Here is a 20,784-nt window from a genome sequence, read left to right on the forward strand (position 1 = left end):
TCAAATGGGTTAAAACTCTGGGAAGCTCTGCCATTGCTAATTTTGTTTTAATTTGTGTCTGCTTATGTTGTCTGTTTTTAGTCTGCAGATGCGGAAAGCAGCTCCTGAAAGAAAATCGAAATCACAAGCAAGTTATGATTGAGATGGCTGTTTTAAATTTAAAAAAAGGGGGAAATGTGGGTCAAAACAGGGGCTTGGGTGTGGGCCGAGGTGGTCGAGGGCTGGCCTACGGTGTGCCTGTTTAAGGATTAACAATATATGCTTTAGAATAGTGCTTTATTAATATAGTCATGAATCATAAGAATAGCTTGTGCTTAGTCCAACAAGACAAGAATTAGCAGTGAGCTTGCTTGACTGACCACAGAATGGAACAAACAACTGCAGGAAGTGTGCAGAGCCTCTAAGCAAGAAAGCTTGCTTATTGCTCAACCTCCCGCTTGAGTCCCTGAACAAAGGTCTCGTGGGAAGGGAAGCGACCCCTGCTTCATTCCCCAGAAGGGAACAGCAGGAGGCTGCTTGTAAAAGAGGAGAAGTCCTCTGAGGATAAGGAGGAAGTCTTCTATCTCCAGCTGGTTCCCAGAGGCAGAGAGCTCTGCTGCTCTGCTGATGGTGCTTGGAGTGGACTGCTGCTTTGATGCAGAGGCCTGTGGTCTGACGGGCTGTCTGCTTTCACGTCCTGTTCTGTTCTGTTAACTGCTTAGTTGGACTCTAATGATTATCTGTAAGTTAAACATAGAGTATTAGCTTACATAGTGGAATAGTAAATAATATTAACTTGCTGATGACGCACGCTACCCCCTCTGCCACCTCTCCCCATGGTCACCCTATGATCACCCCACCATCTGCCCACCCTCAGCCTATAGGATCAAAGGAATTGTACTCAGTAAATATCAGTGGAGTCCAGAGCTCAGGGTCGTCACAGTTTCCACGTTGCGATGGACCCCTGGACCCATTTTTGTTAACTCTTGAACTTTGTGTCTTTGTCTTTATTTTTTCATTCCCTTGTCTCCACCGGGAAGGGGAGAACCCACGGTAGTGTAGCGGGCTGGTTCCCCTACAAGGTTGACCAAACTTTTTCTGTAAAAGACCAGATATTAAATATTTTCAGCATAGTATGCTATACAGTCTGTTGCAACTTCTCAACTCTGTGGTTATAGAATGAAAGGAGCTACAGACAGACAGTATATAAACAAATGGGCATGCCTATATCACAATAAAACCTTATTTGTAGACACTGAAATTTAGATTTTTTAACATTTTCACAGGTCACAGGATATTGATCTTTTTGTGATTTTTTTTCAACTACTTAAAAATATAAAAATGGACCATGGGTCCAGTTTAGACTGTGGGTGATACAATAGTTTGCTGACCTCTGATGTAGAGCACTAAACACTTAAGTTCTTAGATAATTAATGTTAGATCAGAGGAGAAATTAGCAATGGAATAAAATTCAGTTTCATTACTTTACAGAAAGGTTGTTTTATAAGTACTATTTTGAACTAATAGAAAGGTAGGGTATAAAGCCAATATAAGTGAATGATATTTGTAGGTATTAGTTTGTACCATGTTTTCTTTTCTTTTTTTTTTTTTTGAGACAGAGTCTCACTTTGTCACTAGGCTGGAGTGCAACGGCACAATCATGGCTCACTGCAACCTCCACCTCCCAGATTCAAGCGATTCTCCTGCCTCAGCCTCCCACGTAGCTGGGACTACAGGCGTGCACCACCACGCCCAGCTAATTTTTGTATTTTTAGTAGAGACAGGGTTTCACTATGTTGGCCAGGATGGTCTCGGTATCTTGACCTTGTGATCCACCCACCTCGGCCTCCCAAAGCGCTGGGATTACAGGCGCAAGCCACATGCCCGGCCACTGTACCATATATTTTCTTATATACTGGATTTTGTTTTTCCCCATTCAGACTAGAGGTAGGCATGCATTTCCTCTGAGGATTGTCACAGCCAGCAATACTAGAAGCAACAGATGAAAAAAGATTAAAATCAGAGGAGCTGCCAGTCCCACAATTTGCCTAGGTGGAAAGAGGATGAATTGGTGGGAAATCAAAAGAATGTGATGTTTTCCCTTGCATTGCTCAAAAGGAAGGTGCAGCAGCAATCTGTGTAGTCCCTGAGGCTGAGGTCCCAGTGACTAGAGCAGGAATAGACAGTTGTAGTGACATTATACCAATTTCACACCACCCCAAACTCCAGAAATCATATGCAACCCTCAGACTGGAGAGAGACTCTAAACTATCTGATATCATGCTGAAACGAGTAGAGGATCAGATTTCTCTGAGCCCATGGAATGGAGCCTTGAAATTCAATTAGAAAACTGAGTTGCAGTTATTTTACATGTGAATTGTCAGAAGACACATACCCACTTTACTTACATAGTCAGGTATCAGTTACCTGAATGCTCTCAAGCCTCGAAGTTGGTGCGGAAACCATGTTTCCATCACATCTACAGTGGGAAACCTAACCTCACTTGCTGGCACCTTCCAGGATCTTTGGAGTTAATGTTTTTCTATTATTTCCAGCTTGTACTGAATTACTGTGATTTCTCTCAAGTCTAGCCTCTTTTGGCTGTTCTTTTTCTCCACTCTGCATCGTTCCCAAAGCAACAGCCTCTTTCCCTCTTCTCAAAATGCCGCAGATACAAGGCATCTCTGTGTAGTAGATTCTCACGGAAGATTCAGGCAGGGGAAGAGGAAGAGGAATTTAGGCTGCACCAAACACCTTAAAACTGACTATTTAAAGATCCTTGGCCATAGCCCAGAACTTCTCCCTGGCTGCCTCTTGCTTAGCAATCTGGCATCTTGATGTATTCCTTCCTCACATCCTCCTCCCCATTCTTGTCTCATTCACTCCTTCCTTTTTCACCCCTTTCTTCTTGGGTTACCAACGGAAACTCCAAAATCTTCATTAATTCTTCATTAACAGAATAATTTTGCCCTTCTAGTTTCACTGCTAGCCTATTTCAGCCAGTTCTATTATTAAACACTGTTCTTCCTGTATGACTACGCTAATGAGTATGACCTATTTCCTCACCATGGAGTTCTAAGAAATTATTTCTTTTTTGAAAGCTAAAATTAATTGCACAAAGCCCTTAACAATCCTGATTAACCGATATTGTAAGAAGAGATATCTCCATTTCCCTGACATCCCCTCCCGTTATATTCAAGAGAAGAACAGGGCATGGCTAACTCAGTTCTTAGGGGCCAGTTTTCAGTCCAAACGCACAGTGCAGGGAGGAATTAGAGACCACATCTGGCTCTCTAGATAGGTCCCACTTTTTTGTTTGTTTGTTATATTCCCAACATCTTGTCATTTTTAAAAACATTCTCATGTGGTCTGGGGCCATCCATGATTATCTTCTGCAGCAATAATTCCACTTCTGATCTGGTGAAAGCTTCTCATGGATTGTGTGTGTGTCTATGTGTGTGTGTGTATATGTGTGTGTGTGTGTGTATGTGTGTGTCTGTGTGTCTGTTGGAATGGAGAACTGTAGAGGATTGGGAAGACGTGGACATAAAGATTCTCCTAGTGATGTTACGCTCGAAGTTCAGATTGCCGTCGGTGGCTTGGGCTTCCACTCTGCTTCTTTCTTCCATTCTTCACCTCTGATTCGTCTAGATCCCTGCACAGGCTGGAATTATGTTCTAAGGTTGGGAACCCCACAGCCTCTGCGTAAAGCTAACAAAGCCCATAGCAAATGGATAAGACGCTGCTTCTAGAACAGTCTACTTCAAGTCAAATCGTGGCATATATGATGTTAAGCAAATTGCTTGCTCTCTTTATTTCTCAGTCACCCCACTGGGAAAATGGGAATTAAAAATAATAATACATATCTCAAAGGGCTACTCTGGAGATTACATGAATTAGTACATAGGAAGTGTTCAGAGAGTACCTGGCTCATAGTAAGTGATTTCTAAATGTTGACACTTAAGTTTACAGAGAAGGCTCTGTGCCAATACTGACTTGGGGCTACAAGGTCTCAGGATCCATTCCCACACTCAGATTTTAACCATTGATTTCAAAGCACCCACACATGCCAGGTTGGCTGGCTCATGATGGCTTTAGCCATAGGGACCACCTGAGCAACTTCTAGATACACTGGGACTAGCTAGATCACCACATAAAAGAAATCAGATTTTAGCTTGTTGATTGTTGACTCGATGGAGAACTAAGCCTTTTTAAGTAGAGAAGTAATGTGGTCTTTTTCTGCATCAAGATAATGTTTTATACTCTGTAGGAGATGGTCTGCATGAGGAAGAAACTGGAAGCAGATTGATCAACTAAGAGATACCAGTAGATTATGCCAAGGTGATGAATACATAAATTAAGGTGGCAGCAGCAATAGGGCTGATGGAGAGAATTTAGCATTTAGAAGGTAGAATCAGCAGAACTTACTGACTAACTGGAAATGCAGGATGAGGAGGAGGAATGTTCTCTGATAATCCCAAGATTTTGAAGTGAGTAAATGAAGTGAGTATATCGTGGTTTTGCCAACTCACTATGTTCTTTTGAAGGCAAGCCTTTCTTCCCAAGGGGAGGGAATAGGAAGAGAAGAGACTATAATAAATTTAGTCTGAGCTAGCAGGCTACTGGACAAACACTTCTGGAGTTACAGAGAGAAGTAATAGCTGGAATGAAATATTTGGGAGCTGTTAAACACTAACATTCAATGGACCAAAAAGGAAAGAATACTCCATAAAGGAAAGATGGAAAACTTGGAGGATGCCCAGAGAACTAAGAGAGATGGGTTTTATAAAAGCCTGTGGAAGAAGAACTTTTGAGGAAGAAGGAGCAGCCTGAGAATTCAGTGAGAAACTGCCATGAGGAGTGTTGTGGCGTCTTGTAAGCAGCTGCGATTGCAGTAAAGGAGTCAGAAGTCACTGGCTTTAAGTGAGGAGTTCATGGAAAGAGAGACTGTGGAATCAGTGTGGACTGTCTTCTTAAAACAATAAGCATAGTTGAAATGGAGAGAAAATGGGAAAGTTGCTAGAGGCAGGAATAAGAGAGGTTTTAATTTTCTAGGGTTTAATAGACTTGGGCTTGTTCATAGAGTGAAAAGGGGAAACGACTGTGGAAGGAAAGGGTGAAGTCAAAAGTGAAAAAGAGGAAGGTAATCAACCTAGCTCTAGAGAAGAAATGAGGAGCTGGGGATTAAAGCACAGGTGGAAGGATAACACTACAACAGGTGGAATCAATACCACAGAAGCAACCTTCAAGCAACAAGGACCTGGGGTTGGCGGATATATACCAACTCTTGGTCTCCTGCCGCCTGAGAGGAAAATTCTGATGTGGGGCTCTCAGAGGTTTCAGTAGGTTGGAGCCTCAGTTTTCTATGAGTGTACCCCACTCATTAGGTACTTTTTGGCTTTCCTCCCTGTTCCATCTCATTTGACCACTCCCTTGTTTATGCTCCCTGGAATCATCTCCCGAATAAACTACTTGTATCCACATCTTTGTCTCAGGCTCTGCTTTCAGGGAATCCCAATTTAAATAGTTGTCGAGTAAGAACATAATCCCAGACTTTGTGAATCCAGGTCACAAAAATATTTTTCTTATATTTTATCTACTTTTCAACTTTCTTGGTAGAAATTTTGTTGTGCTACAAGGTCTTCCATTACAGATTAATGAAGTTTCTTTCACCTTTCTATACTGAAATGTAAAATTCTTGTGCTAAAGCATGAGTAAACTTGGGATGTTAGTAAAATGACTTTAGGGGCATTGTACTGTCTGTATCAACATTCACTGTGTCCACATTTCACAAATAGTTCTACATTATTAAAAATAATATGACTATTTCATTCGTTCTGTAAAGAATGAGGCAGCAGGCTGGGCATGGTGGCTTCCTCATGTATCGTTGGAATTATCTTTATAAAATGATTTATTATCTTTGTGTGTACATTGCTGCCTCACTCTTTTTTTTGAAACAGGGTCTCACTCTGTTGCCCAGGCTGGAGTGCAATGGTGTGATCTTGGCTCACTGCAACCTCCACTTCGCAGGTTCAAGTGATCCTCTTGCCTCAGCCTCCCCAGTAGTTGGGATACAGGCACCCGCCACCATGGCTGGCTGTTTTCGTATTTTTAGTGGAGATGGGATTTCACCATGTTGGCCAGGCTAGTCTCAAACTCTTGACCTCAAGTGATCCACTCGCCTTGGCCTCCCAAAGTGCTGGGATTACAGGTGTAAGCCACCACGCCCAGCCTGCTGCCTCCTTCTTTACAGAATGAATTAAACAGTCATGACGTTGTTTCAAGACAGAAGGAAATGAAAATTTATTGCATATTTTCTATCAAGCATTGTCAAAAGCACTTCATGTAAGTTATCAAGTTTAATCAAGTTACCAATTTTGAATATTTACATTATATGCTACTAGAAATTGGCAATATTATTATACCATGCATAATAAATATTTCTGAGCTTCTGTTGTGTGATGTGCATATGCTGGGTGCTGTGGATATTGAAATAAGAAAAAACAAGCCCCTGATCTCCCTGGAATGAAAAGAGAAGCTCCAGTACACAACTTAGTGAAGTGTGACTTAAGAGAAGTAAATACATAGGAGAACATCTAGCCTTGGTGGATGGGCTAGGAGAAGAGCTGGTGGCTAATTAAGACTTATTTCATTGAGAGAGGGTACATAGAAATTAGAATAGGTAAATAAAAAGGTAACAATTATATACATCACAGCAATAGAAAAGAGTACATATATTATGGTTAATTCATTGGTGAAAGAGTCATTGGAGATGAAATCTTAGGCTTGCCAAGCATCTTTATTGAGCCAGGCAATCTTCCATTAAACTGGACAGATCCCCCCGCTTCATTTCTCTTGAAATTTCCTTATTTTGTAGTAGGAGAATGGCACACACTATGGACATTTTCTTGCTCACAACAGATTCCCCAGCAGCCACATTTAACAAAAATTTTTGGGCCAGAGAGTAAAGGTGTGGCCTCAGTGTGTGGGTGCCATATATCTAGGTGTACACTGAAATACAGATGGCTGGGTGCAGTGGCTCACACCTCTAATCCCAGCACTTTGGTAGGCTGAGGTGGGCAGATCACAAAGTCAAGAGATCGAGACCATCCTGGCCAACATGGTGAAACCTCATCTCTACTAAAACTACACAAATTAGCTGGGCATGGTGGTGCGTGCCCAAGTCCCAGCTACTCGGGAGGCTGAGGCGGGAGAATTGCTGGAGCCCAAGTCCCAGCTACTCGGGAGGCTGAGGCGGGAGAATTGCTGGAACCTGGGAGGTGGAGGTTGCAGTGAGCTAAGATCGCACCACTGCACTCCAGCCAGGCAACAGAGCGAGACTCTGTCTCAAAAACACAGAAAGAAAGAAAAAAGAAACATAGATGACTGGGCTAATTGGATTCTCCCTCCCTCTTAGGGATGTGAGATTTGTATGGAAAGACACTGAGGCCAAAATTCCACTGAAACTAAAACATTTTAAGGGCCGCATACTACAGAATAAATCCGAGGACACATCTTTGAGTGATTTTTGGAGCTGTCCTTATTCTGCCTTCCCTTGGCTTGTATCAGTCTGTCATTGATTCTATTACTTACCTTAGTCAGTATCCCTCCAACAAATCCAATTATTTTTGCTCTAGATGGCTGAAGTTCATTTCTTTAGATTATCAACAACAACAACAAATAAAACTAGTATGGGTGTATGACTCTCAAATGGGGCCTCAATATTTCAGAATCTTTGATCGCTGGAGTCAAGCACACCATGTCTATTTTAAAAGTTCTAGAATTTTTCCACAATGTCTCTCTGAGGGAGAAGCAGGAAAAAAACATTTCGGTCTCAGAGGAATCATTTTGTGGCGTACTCTTGGTCATGCCTATGGGAGTCAGGTACCTAGCATTTTTTTTTGAGGGAGTTATAGTTATTGGCAAAGTCATCCAAGTGCAAATATAAAATTTTAAATGTAAATTTTAAAGGTTTCATATGCCAAGTTATTGTCCCAAATGCACATGCAGAAAAATAAGTTGTGCAAGATGAACTAAATGTGGCCAACGAACAAATTAATCAGAAAGTATGTGTAATTGTAGACAATGAAGTTTTTTTGTTTCTCAACCTAATGTACAGTTCTTTTGAAGTGAAAGGAGGAAACTATATATCAGGGAATTATGTTTAGATTGTCTTCCTTTTTCTAAGAAATAAAAACTGAAAAAAAGACAAAATTTAAATTCAAATGGGCAAATATAGTTTTGTCAAAGGTATATATTTACATTTTCTGCTAGAGTTCAGAAATTTTGTCAGAATAGCTTGCAACCCTGAGGATTCTACTTTCAGATATTGTCATAGTGGTAGGAATCACGCATTTTCCAATTAGTTGAATACTTCATGAAGAGATAATATTTTAAGAGTCTAAAAAATGGAGAAAAGAGGCACACATAGAGATTGGATTTAGGCATCAGGATGAAAAGATACATTGCAAATTCATCAAAAAAAAAAAAAAGGCAAATACATCACACACAGAGGAGTAGAATGAAAGCAGGTATCTTGTGATAACTTCCAACTTCCGTGTTCCTAAAGGCATATTTTAAAATGTGGTTTTACTTAACATGAGCTCTCGTTTTCTTTTTTCCCCACATATTTTTATACAATATAGCTAAATTTCTTCTTCATGTGTTAACGGGTAAAAAATCTGTTTTCTATTAGAATTTACGTGTATTTGGTTGAAATTGTTTTTTTTACTGACATGTGACCTTCTGGGGAGATTCTTCTTTAATAAGAAAGATGTTATTATTCAGAAGCATAAAATAAATGCCAGTCCACAGTCCTTGCATACACACAGAAAGAAAAACATATTCCTTAGCAAGAACACTTTTTATTTTTTGTGGCAGAAAAAAATAAGAAAACATCTTTTGCACTGTTCCTGCTAGGGAACCAATTTAAAATTAGTTTGATAATCAGAGGGGAAAAAATCCAAACACATAGGTGAGAAAGCTCTGAAAAGATGAGTAGTGAAAAAGCGTTTCATTTTTATCTTAACTAGTATGCAGGGGAGGACACAGGTTGTTTGGAACCTGAAGCTACACATTTGGGGGAATCTGCCAAATGTCTATCAGTAATACTTTTTACATGCCTCATGTAGCAGGCCTAGAGGGAGAGCAATCCAGATATGAGCAAAAGAACAGAGGGCTCTGGGAGGAAGAAACAATGGTGCAGTGACAAAATTCTTTCTGTGGCATTCGGCTTTCCGGTCCAGTAGCCCGAGTTACAGGCAGAGTTCAATCAGAGAAGCAGAGGGCTTCTAGGATATACAAGTGATTTGAATTAATACAACTGTGGGAGCTGGTTAAGTACTCTTTGCAAGGCAGCTGTCTCCACGGATGATGTTGGAGCTTGAAGTAGGAACTGCAGTTAAGCAAGAGTGTAGATGAGTGTAATAGAGGCAGGAGCTGGAATCTATGAGGACGGACTGAAACCTGTGTCAGTTCTTGTTGCCTCCGACTTTGGTTGATGTGGGTGTCCTACAGAAGCCAGACCAATTTGTTATGTGCTAAAGGAGGCTCTACATTATATCCAAAGGGAAGTGAAACAGCTGGAGGCTTAGCCACTATCTTAACGCAAACGAGATACCTGACAGCATGGGGGAGCTACAAACATGGCTGCCACTTCCTTTCTGCCCTCCGGCTGCTCCCAATGGAAAACATAAGGCAAAGGGAATTCTGGGAAGTGTAGTTCGGCCTACCCAAGTTGACACATTACAAAGCACTTCACTTTTTCTTGGTTTCTTTTCTTCGTCTTTATTTTTATCCACCTTTACCCTTATTTTTCTAGTTCATATTGTCAGAATCTTTCCCAGAAAGTGTGTGTGAAGGTGGAACTATTTCTTGAGCATCTATTAATTTAAACTTTCTGCTAGTTACATCAACATTGGGAATATTTAGGATAACTCACTAGTAAAATTGGTTTAGTTTTATTAATTTTAAAATGATTCTCCATGGAAATTTCTGAAACCTATGTCATGTACAAATAAATTTTCTAGTTTTTCAGGACTCTGCCTGAGATGACATTGAAACCAGCATTTTAGGAAGGAAGTTGATTACCTCCACCTGAGAAGGCTCTGCTAGTTGTGTGGAACGAATACTGTTCTTAACCACCCCTTTCCTTGATACCTACAATACACTCCATTCTAAATATTTTAATAAAAGCCATATTTGAAGTTTAAAATGTTATTGTAATCAGAGCATGGAGTTTTATAAGTCCCATAAAAGGGTGCCTCCTGAACTGGGAGTCAAGTTTGGAAAATATAACCATCAGAAATTTATGCTAGCAGAATACAGTCAAGGATATAAGATCCGTTGTCTGAGTCTAGCTCCTCATGCAGCCTTAAGCAGACATGTTCCTCGCTGCAAGCTTGAGTGGACTGGAGGCGGGGAGATCTGGAATTAAACCTTCCCACGGGTACTGGGTCAAGTATGAAATAGTGGACCGGTATTCAATCTAGCAGGCACAATACAGGGTCCAGAGGGTTTGGGTGAAAGTTGTGCTGTAACTGATGTAGTAATTGAAGAGTTCTCTGAAAAAAGTCATCCACAAGGAGAAGGAAAAGAAAATTGACAGTGTCTGTTTAATCTCTTTGGGAGCCTAATCAGCCTGATCTTGGTGGAACTGTACCCGTTGTCCGATTATATCATTCTTTTCTTGTACCTCTTTCAGCCAGTGATCTTAGGTCTCATTCTCATTTCATAGCTTTGGTGCAATTGTGCAAGGTCACAACTTTTTCTTTTCTTTCTTGCTTTTTTTCTTTTCTTCTTTTAGACAGGGTCTTGCTCTGTCACCCATGCTGGAGTGCAGTGGCGCCATCTCAGCTCACTGCAATCTCCGCCTCCTGGGTTCAAGTAATTCTCCTGCCTCAGCCTCCCATGTAGCTGGTACCACAGATGCTTGCCACCACACTTGGATAATTTTTGTATTTTTAGTAGAAACTAGAAATTCATGGGGTTTTGCCACCTTGGCCAGGCTAGTCTCGAACTCCTGACCTCAGGTGATCCACCTGCCTCAGCCTCCCAAAGTGTTGGGATTATGGGCATGAGCCACCACACCTGGCCATAATTTTGACCTTTCTTGTTGATAGTTCCTCCACCATGTTATGGCAGTACATCCAGGGAATAATGTTACTCCAAGAGAATTTGGCTTTTGGAACTCCTCCACAAAATATCGGCCCTAGAGTAGTCCTTACTGCCTGATTAGCTTTTGCGAGTTTCTCCTGAGGCAATGATGCCGGCCAAGTTTCCGAAAGACAGCATAGTCTACCTTTAGAAGAGAAAAGCACAGATTCTGAGCAGGATTGCCTTTGGCCCTAGCTACACCTCTTGTTAGCTGTGTGACCTCGTGCAAGTCACTTAAACCTCTGTGCCTCGGGTTCCTCATTTGTGAAATGGAGATCATTAACAGTACCTACTTATAGGGCTGTGTGGCTGAGTAGGTTGATATAATTACCATGTTTAGCACATGATAAGTATACCACATGTTAGCTGCTGTTAATATTGTGTCCCTCCAGTGAGGAAATGGACACAAGGCTAAATTATTGTTTGAATGGGGAGAAAGCTAAAGGCATACAAGAAGGAAAGATAAGTTTGTATTTCAAAATATGTCATTTTTCCACAGAGGTAATTAACAAATAAGCCAAATAATCCCATATTTTTGCTTTTGAAATTTAACATTAGAAGCTTGAATTATCTACAATTATGAATGTATAATTTCCACTTCTTCTGTGTGTGTGCAAATCACTTCAGCCCAACTGGCTTTTTTTTTTTCTTCTTATTTCCAGTAAATCAACAAGATTACCTTTCCCTTGATAATCTTCAAAATGTCCACGTGAAGGACAGGAAGATGTTTAACGGGAAGACCAAACATCGTCAGTGCTCAAGTCCAGTAGATAACAAAGAACAGAAAGAAAACAAAACTTTGGTATTTTACTGGAATCTGAGTGAATAAATAGGGACCACAGGACAAATGGCAAACAACTGCTTGAGTTACAACAGAAGGAAAGAAGAAATGATGAACCCGGATTTCCAATATGAAACTGTTACACAATATGATTAATGGAGCCAACAAGTGCCTATTACACATTAGAAAATCTTCTACAGGATTTTAAAACAAAAGGAACAACTTGTCCAGAGTATAATTGACACTTCCAGTTAAATTTCACAATTTTGCACCTCAGGGAATACTTTTGTTTTTTTTAGAGAGCAAATAAACTGACCATTTCACCTTGGCAATTATTAACCTGCCTCGTTCTTTACAACTAGGAAAAATTTGGCTTATCTCCATATTTTAGTGGAGATGACATATTAATTCATATCTTTATGGGTAAAATGTTATTACCCTTAATACAAAGCAAAATTTCAGCTGGACTTTGTTTTACTTAATCTCGAGTGGAACATTATTGAAGTTAAAGTACAAAAATTCTCTGAATGAACATAATAATAAGTTGTAAAATATATATATCTTTAAAAAGATATATTATTGGATCTTTCACAGAAAGTCAAACAAATGGGGAAAAAAGAAAAATATCAGAGTATTGGGATTTGTCCTTGAATCTCCACTTTTAGTTTTCTTTCAGTTAAACCAGTGTCCACGTTTGTTTCTGGATTGAAGCCAGAATCAACATTGTCCCTATTTCTAATCAAATAATGGAGAAATAATTACAAATTCTGAATGCAGTTAGAGGATCCTGGGAAGCAGAGTGTCTGGATGGAGCCTGAGCTCGGTCTCTGACTCATTTCTGACTTTAGGCAAGTTATTTAATGTCTCTGCATTTTTGATATGCTTGTAATAATGCTAATTTATTTCACAGGTATGATAGTAACCAAAACTTAGGTAACAACCATCAGCTTTTGCAAGAAGTCAGGTCGACTAGCAAGAAGTCTGCTTCTGCAACTTGGAGAAGAGATTTAGAATTATGTATCTTTTATTTTTCCTTTACATTTTGAATGAATTGCATGGGAGTTTGATGTAAATGATAGGTTTGCAGTTTCAGTATAAAAAATTAAAAATAAAATGGACTATATGACAAATTTCACTTCAGAAGTAAAAACTTCAGAAACATTTTTCTTTATTGCATTTCTTGGGAGGTCAAATATATTTAGCTTTGTAAGACTTTCAGTGAGTACGGATTCTTAAGAAAAATACAAAAGTACAGTTATATTCCATTTTCAGAAAAGAACAGAAAGAATTTGGAAAAAATTTGGAAGGAAATAGCTTAAAAGGAGTCTCTAAGCTTGTGTTTATGGGTAAATTTTTAACTCACTGGCTTAGGTTATAGTCCATTTGTGAATGCTAACTTATTAAATATACTTCGTTCAATAACTTTTTCCTTCCGTTTTATTTCTTCTATATATCCTTTTATAATGGCTCGCTTAAAACATACCAATTTTGAAATGTTTACATGCTACTAATATACTTCTGTTTTGTAATTGTTTTTAAAAATTATATATTATCTGTAGAACTTTTCACTTACAAATTTAATGTATTCATCTTTAAATTTAATGCAGTGTAATTAATTAAATATTTCTTTAAATGCAGTGGGGAAGGAATTAGACTTCATAGCATTAAAATAATTTATGTAAAATAATATAGTCCACCAAAGAACAGTCATTTGAGAACAATTTTAATTTTATAATAATTAAAAGTTTTGAAACTGCCTACAGGAAAAAAAAATTATAAAAGAAATACAACTAATTGTGCAGTAAATGAACAGAATAATTTGATACAACTTTACTGTAAGCCAGATGTGCAGAATAAATAATGGTTTACTATAATGAATGATGGAGACCAGAGTTTCAAAGCAAGTTCCTTAATACCTAGCATTTCTTCAATATTGCAGAGAATGTTGGTTAGAATTACAAATGAGGAAAACGAAAAATTTTAGAGAACTTAAGATATTCTCAGGAATTATTCTAAAGCTAATCAAAGTAATATAATGACTTTCTAAATATATATAATGACATTTTGAAATGCTTTATTGTTTATATGCTACCAGACGAGGGGGTGCCTTTTTGATTATTGGATTATCTTAATGGCAATGAGATGAACATTTCAGGACATCAAGAGACAGAGGCCTGTCAAAAAAATTTCATTAGCCCTTTATTTTTTACTAAATCTAATGCTAAGCAATATTTATATAACTTATATAATGTATATGTAATATAATCTATAACATATACATAATTATGTAGAGTAATGTTGTGTACACACATACACATATATATACAGTGTGCATAGTTAAAATTATATGATATATAGGTGCATCACCCAGAGCATTTTCAAAACATACTTTCATTTATGTAAGAGCCAGAATCAAACACCGGAATAAGAAATTTTTTTTTTTAAGCTCTAAGTGTTTTTTGTTGTCGTCTGTTTGTTTGTTTTTTGAGACGGAATCTCACTCTGTTACCCAGGCTGGTGTGCAGTGGTGTGATCTTGGCTCACTGCAACCTCTGCCTCCCAGGTTCAAGCAATTCTCATGCCTCAGCCAACACAGTAGCTGGGATTAAAGGTGTGTGCCACCATGCCCGGCTAATTTCTTTGTATTTTTAGCAGAGACAGGGTTTTGCCCTGTTGGCAATGCTGATCTCAAACTCCTAACCCAAGTGATCTGCCTGCCTCAGCCTCTCAAAGTGCTGGGATTACAGGCATGAGCCACCAAGTCCGGCTAAGCTCTAACTTTTTAAGCTAATTTATTCACTTCTGAAATTAAGTACTTGATCCTGCAAATGTATAAGAAGACTTGAACCAAATAAACAAAAATTTCAACAAATAGCATTAAAGCAAAGTCTGGAAGACACAGACATTTCATGACTTTTAATTTTTGACTCTTGAATGTTATCTGGGAGTGGATTAAAATAATGAAGATTTGTTTCCTATCACATATAAAAAGAGGACATTATTTTTACTACTGATCCTTAGCAGTTTCATTTATCAAGGAAAAATCCTAATCAGTAATCCATTAAACACATTGGTTATTTTCAGTCAGAAGAACAATTTGAGTTGCAATCACAAATAAATGGTATTTATATCATATTGTTATGCTGATTTCCCAGACTAGTGTGAATATACTTAGTGAAAGTCTCTTTTATTTCTTTAGGCAAACAATTTTCCCTCTCTGAGCCTCGTTTCCTCTAGTATTGATGATATTTGACTGAATGATGTCACTGCCTTTAATTATGTTTTGTCTGCATGTTCTAGTCTCGGGGAACAAGGCTATTTCTAAAATCTCTTTATATGTTTTTTAAAAATATTTTTAAAAATATTTTTTTATTTCCATATTTCTTTTGCTTCCTTATAATAAAATGTTTTTGTTTCTTATTTTCCATAACATGAAAAATAGTTTATGGTTGTATGTCTGTGACTAGGCAATTGATTATGTTTAAGAAATCACCATTTGCGTAAGGGCATTTGTCCTTTTCCTTTTTGCTACTTGAGTTTTGTGATAAATTTTAAAATTAGATAGTTAAAGACACAAGGGTACAAATTTAAAAAGCAACATGGCTATTACAATTTTGCTCAAAAAACATATTTATTGCCAACTGAAAACATGAGTCAAACCAAAAACTTATTATGAGATAGCTATGGTAATGACCTTGGCCTAGTGAGAGAGCCAACTTTTAAATATCTTAGCTATTAAGTTTTCAGTTATATATTTTCTTTTGGGATTTTATAAATCCAAATATCTCTTTTAAAACCAAAACAAGCTATTACATATTGACATGACATATTTTCAAATCACAAAAAAGTTTATGAAAAGCGTAATTCATTAAGAGTGGTTATTTTTGTTATTGCTGGAAGGGTGAAGATGGAGGGAATCTGATAAAGACATCTTATAAATTCAACAGATACAAAAGAATATGATCTCCCATAAGCAACTGTGAAATTACAATAACAGATCCTGGGAAGTTCTACAGTTCTAATTTAGGTTTACAAGTTTTCTTCTCATCTATTCAATAGATATTTTGTTGAAGACCTGTGCTAGATTCAATTGTGACCCCCAAAATATGTTCATTCCTAACTTTTATTACCTGTGAATGTGATCTCATTTGCAAATAGGGTCTTTGTACATGTAACTGAGTTAAGATGAGGTTATGTTGGATTAGGGCAGACCCTAATCCAATGACTGATGTCCTTATATGAAGAGGGAAATTTAGACACAGACACACACAGAGGAAAGACAGCCATGTGAAGATGGTTTCAGAGAATGGAGTGATACTGCCACAAGTCAAAGGATGTCAAGAATTGCTGGCAACCACCAAATGCTAGAAGAGAACAGAAAGGATTTTCTCCTAGAGCCTTTGAAGGATGTATGCCCTGTTCTTCTTGATTTTGGACTTGTATCCTCCAGAACTGTGAGATAATATACTCCTGTTGTTTTAGGCCACTCAGTTTTTGGTAATTTGTAATGGTAGCCTTAAGAAACTAGTACAGTACCTAACTATCCACCCACCATTAGGGCAGTATATATAATAGATGTAGCCACTCACGTCTTGGTGCTTACATAGTAGATGGTGGTTGGAGTGGGTAGACAATAAACACATGTATTATAATATTTCATCATATTTGCTGGTAAGTGCTAAGGAGAAACTTAATCCATTGTAATAGAGATATGAAGTGTATGGGTGATGTTGTTTGCCTGTGTCTCCACCCAAACCTCATCTTGAATTGTAGTTCTCGTAATCCCACATGTTGTGGGATGGACCCAGTGGAAGGTAATTGAATCATGGGGGCAGCTACCCCTATGCTGCTGTTTTCGTGATAGTGAGTTCTCCTGAGATCTGACGGTTTTATAAGGGGCTTTTGCTCGGCTCTTCCCCTTCCTGCCGTCATGTGAAGAAGGACATGTTTGCTTCACCTTCCACCATGATTGTAAGTTTCCTGGGGCCTCCCCAGTCATGGCAAACTGTGAGTCAATTAAACCTCTTTCCTTTATAAATTACCCAGTCTCAGGCAGTTCTTTACTGGGTAAATTTATAAAATGAGAATGGACTAAGACAATGGGGAACAGTTGTTATTCTATATGTGGTAGTCAGGGAAGGTATCTCTGGAAAGGGAATACCAGAGCAAAGACCTGAAGGATGTTATGGAGCAAACCATAGAGATTTTCAGGAGAGCATTCCTGGTAGAGAGAACAGCAAGTGCAATCGCCCTGAGAAGTCTATGTATTTCAGGGTGTTCCAAAAATGCCAAAGAGGCCTATGTGGCCACAACAGGCAAAAATGATGGGAAAGGATGTGTGTTGGGGAGGTGGATGCTCACAGATGACGTAAAGCTTTGTTGGTGGATGACCAAATATTGTAGTTTGCCCAGGAAAGGCTCAGTATAGAATGTCGTCTCATTGTAATTCTAAAAAAATGTTTGGAATCTTCCAATGGTAGCTTGGGCCAGACAGTAGCAGTAGAGGTGCTGAGAAATGATTGGATGTTGTATAAATTTTGAACGTAGAGTCTTTCCTTAGGAAAATTACTTTGCTTCACTATTTTAGCTTCCTTTGGTAAAAAGTAAACATAATTTCTCTTCTAAAGGCATCGTGAAGATTAGCTGATGGCAAAACCATGAGATTCCATGTGTTGATGATGTATTAGCAATTTTGTAAACATATTTTAAATGGCACACATTAATGTAGTAACATGGGAGGCAGCATTGATATAAACACAGGTTCTTGCCAATTTGTTCTCTCTCTTATCAAGTAAGCTGCAAACTGTATTTTAAACCTATTTTTTTGGTATTCATTGTAGTATAAATGATTATAATGATTTCAAATGTGTTCTTCCTATCAAACCAATATGCATTAATTTGAAACAATGAAATTGCCATTTTTCTAAGTCAGAAATGCTCAAACATCTGAAATTTCTTATAGTTCAACCTAATACAGTAAGAAAGGATGAACCAGGGAATAAGGAAAGAGTTTCAGGAAATTTGGGAGATATTCCCAGAGGGTATCCCCAGAGGTTGAATGGTCCTGGAGAAATCATAAGCTTCCTTGTGCTTATTTTCTTATTTTCACTGTGAGGCTAATGAAATAAAATAAAATGGCCAATTAAAATTTGATAGTGTTTTGGGGTGTTGTTGTTGTTGTTGTTTGAGGTGGAATGTCACTCTGTCACCCAGGCTGGACTGCAGTGACACAATCTCAGCTCACTGCAACCTCTGCCTCCCAGGTTCAAGTGATTCTCATGCTTCAGCCTCCCGAGTAGCTGGGATTACAGGCATGCACCACCACACCTGGCTAATTTTTGTATTTTTAGTAGCGATGGAGTTTTATCATGTTGGCCAGGCTGGTCTTGATCTCCTGACCTCTGGTGATCCTCCCACTTCCTCCTCCCAAAGTGCTAAGATTACAGGCGTAAGCCACCATGCCCAGCCAAAGTTTGGCAGTGTTTAGTGATGCCCAAACACAAACACAATATGGTTTCAGATGAGTATTCCTTATTTTTCCAATCCACATGTTAGATTTGGGGAAATAGCCCTTGTCCCCTTGATAGGCCCTTTAATGTAAGTAATATTGCAGCCGTGCAGAGGTACATTCTACTTGAATGGCTAGCCCATTTTTATATAATGCCCCAGGCCATGCAGGCTGCTTGGCATCTTTGTGGAACTACGCGAATTGTCCCAACAAGCCTATGTAGTAATTATTCTGTGTCATTATTAAAATATTATTCTTTTATTGTGAAGAAAAGATACTAAAGCGTGCTGTAGATCAGTCATTTTCTAGTGACAAGGATTAGAGGACTAGAACCCATTCAATTTTTAAAACTTTACCTACGAATAGTTAGAAAATATATGCTTGAAATAATCTCATTCTAGTTTGTTGTTATTGTTTTTTTTTCTAAGCCTTCTTTACAAATATATTTTCCTCCTGTAATTCAGTTTAAATGGATGGCTTTTGCTTCTTAACAAAATTATTGACTATTAATTTATAACTGATACAGTTTTTTGTATCAGTATTCAATGCTGATGTGGAAAAAATTCAGCCAGAATGAATAAAGAGTGTTCCCAAGAACCCTCAGACAAAAAAAGAAAAACAAAAGAAAACATGAAACTACCCCCAGGATCAGAATGAAAGTGTGTTTGCTCCTAACATCAGATGTCTTTGGTTTAGAATAGTTATTTCAACTTGAAATTTTCTTAATTTGTAGACTTAATCTTGACATCTGGGAATATGAGATTTAGGACACTATTGCATTGCAAACGATGACTCTTTAGTGCAGTCAATATTTTTATCTTAAGGAAAGTGATTTTATCTTTCATGACAATAATAAAGGTGACCTAGAAAAGTGTTCCTTAAATAAGTCCAAGCTTATTATATTAATTAGCAAATATTAATTGATAGCAAACCTAATCATCTTTTTTTCTAATTTGCTCACTACTTCTGTTCCTTTACAATCCTATTCTCACCCCATTTTATCTTTTATAAAAATACACAGAAGGTGTCTGTTTTTCACGTTGGTAAGGGTTTTAAATATCAGAAAGTTAATTTTCTCTATTTTTAATATCAGCAAATATTTTAATAAAATCAATTATATTTAATAAGTTACATATAAAAATATCTACTATTTCTATCACTGGGCCTAAGGTAGGTACATACTCAATATACGATTGAATTTTAAAGAAAAAATATTTACTAAGATAAAGTAAAGAGTGAAATGCCAGAGTTCTTATAAATTGTTGCTACAAATTATATCATATGTTTAAAAGGATAACTTTAATGGAAAAATGGGCCTAGAGATACTTTTTTTTTTTTTTTTGAGACGGAGTCTCGCACTGTCACCTGGGCTGGAGTGCAGTGGCGTGATCTCGGCTCACTGTAACATCCACCTCCCCGGTTCAAACAATTCTCCTGCCTCAGCCTCCCAGTTTGCTGGGATAACAGTCACCCGCCACCACACCTAGCTATTTTTTATTTTTATTTTTAGTAGAGACAGGGTTTCACTATGTTGGCCAGGCTGGTCTCAAACTCCTGACCTCGTGATCCGCCCACCTCGGCCTCTCGAAGTGCTGGGATTACAGGCATGAACCACCACACCTGGCCCATCTTGGTTATTTTGTTCACAATGTTGGGCGAAAGGGTTAAGTCATGACTAATTGCTATAATATGAATTTCTGCCCGGTGTTGTAATACAGAAATTTGGTGTTTCTCTTTAGACCATTTGATGTCGACAGAGAATGAAATGTAAAATATGTCTCTCTTCAGAAAGAAGACTTAGATTGAAAGAAATAAGCAGAATAGTGTGCCTATACCTTTTACACCTCTTCCAGGTGCATGAAGGAGGCTTCCCATCTGGTGGGCTTCTTTGGAGAGTGATCAAAAGGCTCCTTTGATGGAGAATCCCCCAATATCAGTCTCTGAAGATCTTTTCTGTGAATCTCTGTAGTTCCTCCAGTGAGGAATCCCATGTTCTCTGGCCTGCAAAGTGGTAGGAAGAGTGTAGAGCTGGTTGCCTGGCAGCAAGAGAAGTAGCCTGGGAAAGCCTCACCCTTTTTGAACAATGTCTCTCCCCTCCCCTCCATCGCTTCTGCTGTCATGCCACCTGGAACATCTCTGGGCAATCTTAACACAAAGTAAATCTTCCATATTCTGAAAGGGTACGAGAAGCAGCATTCACCTGGCTGCACAGGGTTTAGATGAGGATCTGACTGTCAGCCCATTTGCATCTACTTTCACTTCCAAGCTAGCAGTGCCTCCAATCCAGAATCCCCTAGGGTGCTACAATGTGACTTCTCTCGCTTCTCATGGTGCTCCTCTCTACTGCTGCTTTGCCAATTCC

At 38.5% G+C, this 20,784-nt stretch overlaps 1 protein-coding gene and 1 long non-coding RNA gene across 2 annotated transcripts in view; one reads left to right on the forward strand and one right to left on the reverse strand.

The window, feature by feature from the left end:
- Positions 1-313: 313 nt before the first annotated feature.
- On the reverse strand, positions 314-7,703 carry LOC131384083 (uncharacterized). Its single transcript, XR_009214582.1, has 3 exons — positions 7,573-7,703; positions 881-1,077; positions 314-719 (listed from the first exon to the last, which is right to left on the reverse strand). It is a non-coding gene; the product is annotated as an uncharacterized LOC131384083 (long non-coding RNA).
- Positions 7,704-12,670: 4,967 nt separating this feature from the next.
- The window catches only part of FGL1 (fibrinogen like 1), a 31,641-nt gene continuing 23,527 nt past the window's right edge, over positions 12,671-20,784 (forward strand). The window contains exons 1-2 of the mRNA XM_032162385.1: positions 12,671-12,762; positions 15,815-15,941. The gene's annotated coding sequence lies outside the window, so the exon portion shown is untranslated. The remainder of the gene's footprint in view (positions 12,763-15,814; positions 15,942-20,784) is intronic.

This window comes from Hylobates moloch, unplaced genomic scaffold, assembly GCF_009828535.3.
Source record: "Hylobates moloch isolate HMO894 unplaced genomic scaffold, HMol_V3 SCAFFOLD_8, whole genome shotgun sequence".
NCBI lineage: Eukaryota > Metazoa > Chordata > Mammalia > Primates > Hylobatidae > Hylobates > Hylobates moloch.